At 48.3% G+C, this 5,864-nt stretch overlaps 1 pseudogene; it reads left to right on the top strand.

Moving 5' to 3' along the window:
• The first annotated feature begins 364 nt into the window (after positions 1-364).
• On the top strand, positions 365-4,573 carry LOC112076727 (adenosine receptor A2a-like; annotated as a pseudogene).
• The last annotated feature ends 1,291 nt before the right edge of the window (positions 4,574-5,864 follow it).

The raw sequence follows: 5,864 nt of genomic DNA, 5'->3' as shown, positions 1-5,864 counted from the left end.
TAAAAAAAATCATGAGAGGGTGTTTTCAGTCTGTAGACTTACAGGTGAGAAGTCAGCTGAGTGACAGTGGGAGGAGGAGGGTCTATCTTAACAGTCAGGTACCATTGTCTCTCAATTCTATCCTCTTTAACAAAGCCTAACCTCTTAACCAGCTCCAGGTAAACGTAAGCCTGCTAGCTGAAGGAAAAAGTGTAATAATAAAATTATTTGAACATGAACGGTATTTTACTGTGTGTGTGTGTGTGTGTGTGTGTGTGTGTGTGTGTGTGTGTGTGTGTGTGTGTGTGTGTGTGTGTGTGTGTGTGTGTGTGTGTGTGTGTGTGTGTGTGTGTGTGTGTGTTTATCAGCAGGTAGTATTCTCAGTATGAACATCAGCACCAGGGATAGTTGTGATGCATTCCAACTGTCCAGTAGCCACGTCCCCGTCCCCGCTATTACTTGGCCCTACATCGCCGCTGAGCTGCTCATCGCTCTCCTCGCTTTCGCTGGGAATTTCCTGGTCTGTCTGGCCGTGAACCGAAACCGGAAGCTACGCACCGTCACAAACTACTTCCTGGTGAGAGGCTGAGAAACGTGTTACACTGTTAAATAGATCCCAATGGGAAGCTGGATGATCATAGAGATAGATGACTCTGGATGGATAAAACCTTTTTTTAGCATGGGCATTGCCATTCAGGACTTCCACCATTTTAAAGTAGTCAACTGGGTGGGGATTTCCTATGGTTGGGAGCGATCAGCCAATGGTCTGAGGATTGTCTTCTTCAAAGTGGATTGTTTATGGTTAGTAAAATGGCTTGACGCTATTTCACCGCCACCTAGTGGCCACAATAAATTAACGACAAGATTCGGTTCAGTACTCCAGCACTGCAGGTGGCGGTTAATCACCAATATTAACCGTACGCTTTTTTTCAAACAAGAGAAGAAAATGTACTACTTTACAAATACCATAATGACACACATACAAATATGAATCCTCTATCTAACTCTGTGGAGAAGATGAGCAAATAGGAACCAAAAAAAACCCAGGAAGTAACTTCAAAAGGAACTTATCTCTCCTCGATCCTCGATCCCCATTCCCAGGTGTCGCTTGCGGTGGCCGACATCTTTGTGGGCGTGCTGGCGATCCCGTGTGCCGTGTTGACCGACCTGGGCTACCCGCGCCACAACCTGCCTCTGTGTCTGCTCCTCCTGAGCGTGCTCATCGTGCTAACCCAGAGCTCCATCCTCAGCCTGCTAGCGGTAGCCGCAGAGCGCTACGTGGCCATCCTGCTGCCGCTCCAGTACCAGAGGATCGTGAGCCCCAGGTAGGTCACCCAGGTGAATGAGGCTAGTTAGCTGCTGATCATAGTCCACCCAGGTGGATGAGGCTAGTTAGCTGCTGATCATAGTCCACCCAGGTGGATGAGGCTAGTTAGCTGCTGATCATAGTCCACCCAGGTGGATGAGGCTAGTTAGCTGCTGATCATAGTCCACCCAGGTGGATGAGGCTAGTTAGCTGCTGATCATAGTCCACCCAGGTGAATGAGGCTAGTTAGCTGCTGATCATAGTCCACCCAGGTGAATGAGGCTAGTTAGCTGCTGATCATAGTCCACCCAGGTGGATATTGACTAGTTAGCTGCTGATCATAGGCCACCCAGGTGGATATTGACCAGTTAGCTGCTGATCATAGTCCACCCAGTGGATGAGACTAGTTAGCTGCTGATCATAGTCCACCCAGGTGAATGAGGCTAGTTAGCTGCTGATCATACTCCACCCAGGTGGATGAGACTAGTTAGCTGCTGATCATAGTCCACCCAGGTGAATGTAAACTAGTTAGCTGCTGATCATAGTTCCACCCAGGTGGATGAGGCTAGTTAGCTGCTGATCATAGTCCACCCAGGTGGATGAGGCTAGTTAGCTGCTGATCATAGTCCACCCAGGTGATGTAGACTAGTTAGCTGCTGATCATAGTCCACCCAGGTGGATGAGGCTAGTTAGCTGCTGATCATAGTCCACCCAGGTGAATGTAAATAGTTAGCTGCTGATCATAGTCCACCCAGGTGGATGAGGCTAGTTAGCTGCTGATCATAGTCACCCAGGTGGATGAGGCTAGTTGCTGCTGATCATAGTCCACCAGGTGGATGAGGCTAGTTAGCTGCTGATCTAGTCCACCCAGGGAATGTAGACTAGTTAGCTGCTGATCATAGTCCACCCAGGTGAATGAGGCTAGTTAGCTGCTGATCATAGTCCACCCAGGTGGATGAGGCTAGTTAGCTGCTGATCATAGTCCACCCAGGTGGATGAGGCTAGTTAGCTGCTGATCATAGTCCACCCAGGTGGATGAGGCTAGTTAGCTGCTGATCATAGTCCACCCAGGTGGATGAGGCTAGTTAGCTGCTGATCATAGTCCACCCAGGTGGATGAGGCTAGTTACTGCTGATCATAGTCCACCCAGGTGGATGAGGCTAGTTAGCTGCTGATCATAGGCCACCCAGTGTGGATGAGGCAGTTAGCTGTGATCATAGTCCACCAGGTGGATGGGCTAGTTAGCTGCTGATCATAGTCCACCCAGGTGGATGTAGACTAGTTAGCTGCTGATCATAGTCCACCCAGGTGAGTGAGGCTAGGTAGCTGCTGATCATAGTCCACCCAGGTGAGTGAGGCTAGTTAGCTGCTGATCATAGTCCACCCAGGTGGGTGAGGCTAGTTAGCTGCTAGCCATGTGTTTTACTGTGTATTTCCATGTTATGTCCTGCGTTTCCGACACCCAGAACCACATTGGAAATACATGTTTTTACGCTTTCATGTGTCATCCTCTGGGCTCCTTTTGTACTTTTAAAACGGTTTATTTAACCATTCTAATGTTTTACCCCAAAAAATAAAAATCAATCAGGAACGCCCGGCTGGCCCTGATCCTCACCTGGTGTCTGGCCCTACTCTCTGGTTCCATCCCTCTGATGGGCTGGCACGGATCACTGCCACATTCTGGGTACGTATCATAACATTACATTGTTGAACCTTTTTCATCTTTTAAATCTGTATTTAAATGTTAATCTTACAATCTGTAACTACCTGGTTGTCACCCGTATAGGTTTACTTGAACTTTCAAATTTTAATTATACGCTAACTAATTCTATCAAAATAATGCCGTATTAAATTTTAAATTATACGTGTAATCTCTTAACTTTTTCTTTGCAGGGCTTGTCTCTTCCCCTGTTTGGTCGATTTGAGTTATATGGTCTACTTCAACTTCTTGGGCTGGTGCTGGTTCCTCTGGTGGTCATGTTTATCATCTACGGTCACATCTTCCTCACGGTCCGACAGCAGCTCAGACGCATCGCAGCCGGGAGGGGACCAGACAGACCTGATACCAGGGATGGAGAGAGTGGACACCACCAGATCTGATACCAGGGATGGAGAGAGTGGACCAGCCAGATCTGATACCAGGGAGGGAGAGGGGACCAGACAGGTCTGATACCAGGGATGGAGAGAGGGGACCAGACAGACCTGATATCCAGGGAGGGAAGAAGGGACCAGACAGACCTGATACCAGGGAGGGAGAGAGTGGACCAGCCAGACCTGATACCAGGGAGGGAGAGAGGGGACCAGACAGGTCTGATACCAGGGATGGAGAGAAGGGACCAGCCAGATCTGAAGGAGGGAGAGAGTGGACCAGCCAGACCTGATACCAGGGAGGGAGAGAGGGACCAGACAGGTCTGATACCAGGGATGGAGAGAGGAGACCAGACAGACCTGATACCAGGGAGGGAGAGAGGAGACCAGACAGACCTGATACCAGGGAGGGAGAGAGGGGACCAGACAGGTCTGATACCAGGAGGGAGGGGAACCAGCGATCTGATACCAGGGAGGGAGAGAGTGGACCAGCCAGACCTGATACCAGGGAGGGAGAGAGGGCCAGACAGACCTGATACCAGGGAGGGAGAGAGGGGACCAGCCAGACCTGATACCAGGGATGGAGAGGGGACCAGACAGAACTGATACCAGGAGTTGTGGATCTGGGGCTGGAGCAGAGAGGATGAGGCTGAAGAGAGACTAGGGTTGAGGCTGGGGCTGGAAAGAGGACTAGGGTTGAGGCTGGGGCTAGAAAGAGGACTAGGGTTGAGGCTTGGGGTGTTAGTGGGGTAGCAGTGTGGGGAGGAGCTGAAATAAATGGTCAGAAGGTGAGAGTTGGAGTGGAAATGCTGGGGAAATGACTAGCCATGCTAGTAGGTGTGTTAGAACTGATTCTGGGTCTGTGGTAACCAGTGAATTCAAGTCTAAGTCTAGAGGTCCAGTAAAGGCCAGGTGTGGTTCCGGCGGCAGCGAGTATAAACGAGCGGTGCGTATGCGTCGTGAGGTGAGGAAGGCCACCTCTCTGTTCCTGGTGTTGTTCATGTTCATACTGTGCTGTGCCTCTCCACATCTGAACTGTGTTACGTTGAGTGTGCCCGCGCTGCCACGTGCCCCTGCCGCTCCCCTGGCAGCCATACTGCTGTCCCACACCAACTCGGCCCTTAACCCGCTGCTCTATGCCTATCGCATGGGTCCTTCAGACACACACTGAGGGCTCTCTGCTGCACACACACTGCATGATACCACACACATGCATGAACACACACACGCATGACACACACACACACACACACACACACACACACACACACACACACACACACACACACACACACACACAACACACACACACACACACACCACACACACCACACACACACACACACAACACACACACCACACAACACACAGCACACACACACACACACACACACACACACACACACACTGAGGGCGCCCTGCTGCACACCCACTGCATGACACACACACTTAATGACACACACACACACTGCATGACACACACACTTAATGACACACACACACACTGCATGACACAATATTGGCTCCCGAGTGGYGCAGTGGTCTAGGACACTGCATCTCAGTGCAAGAGGTGTCACTGCAGTATCTGGTTTGAATCCAGCCTGAATCACATCCGGCCGTGAATGGCAGTCCCATAGGGCGATACACATTTGGCCCACCGACGTCCTGGTTTGGCCGGTGTAGGCCGTCATTGTAAATAATAATTTGTTCTTAACTGACTTGCCTAGTTAATTAAAGATTAAATAAAATGACATATACACACACACTGCATGACACACACACATGCTTAATCACACACACACACACACACACACACACTTAATGACACACACACAGGCAGATATCTCATCCAGAGGATTGCAATGTTTATTTAGCAGACAAACAAAATAAAAGCAAATTCTTCAATAACAACAACAACTCTCTAGTTTCTGTGTCTCTAGTTGAATTATTCTGGGTCGGTCAAGTAGTAGTCTCTCGTTGCCATGCCGCCAAAATCCCGTCGTTGTCACGACTGGTTCTCGATCAGGCTAGTCAAGTAGTAATAAACAAGTAGTTGAATGATCTAAAAACAGTAGCACCGCAGACACAGTTCCGGCCACCTGATGGTGCTGTTTTACTAAACCCTGAGATAAAATAATTGAAATGAATGATTCTGATAAAACTCACCATAACCACGAAGTAAAGTCACAAAACTGTTAGTAAGAGGCATATTAAATTAATATACAGAAAATATTGTGCATAAATAAAACGACATATAATTTTATATTCAATTAAACAATATTTTAGACACATACAAGATGTTGACTTGATAGAACAGGCATCATTACAGACATTGAATTGATCATAGGTCAAATGTACATGATATACAGTGCATTCGGGAAAGTATTCAGACCCCTTGACTTTTTCCACACTTTGTTACGTTAAAACCTTATTCTAAAATGTATTAAAGAAAAAAAAATACTCATCAATCTACACACAATATCCCATAATA

Source organism: Salvelinus sp. IW2-2015, unplaced genomic scaffold (assembly GCF_002910315.2).
Source record: "Salvelinus sp. IW2-2015 unplaced genomic scaffold, ASM291031v2 Un_scaffold3960, whole genome shotgun sequence".
NCBI classification, from domain to species: Eukaryota; Metazoa; Chordata; class Actinopteri; order Salmoniformes; family Salmonidae; genus Salvelinus; species Salvelinus sp. IW2-2015.
The sequence above is the reverse complement of the archived record's forward strand: the minus strand, read 5'-3'. Positions and strand labels throughout refer to the sequence as shown.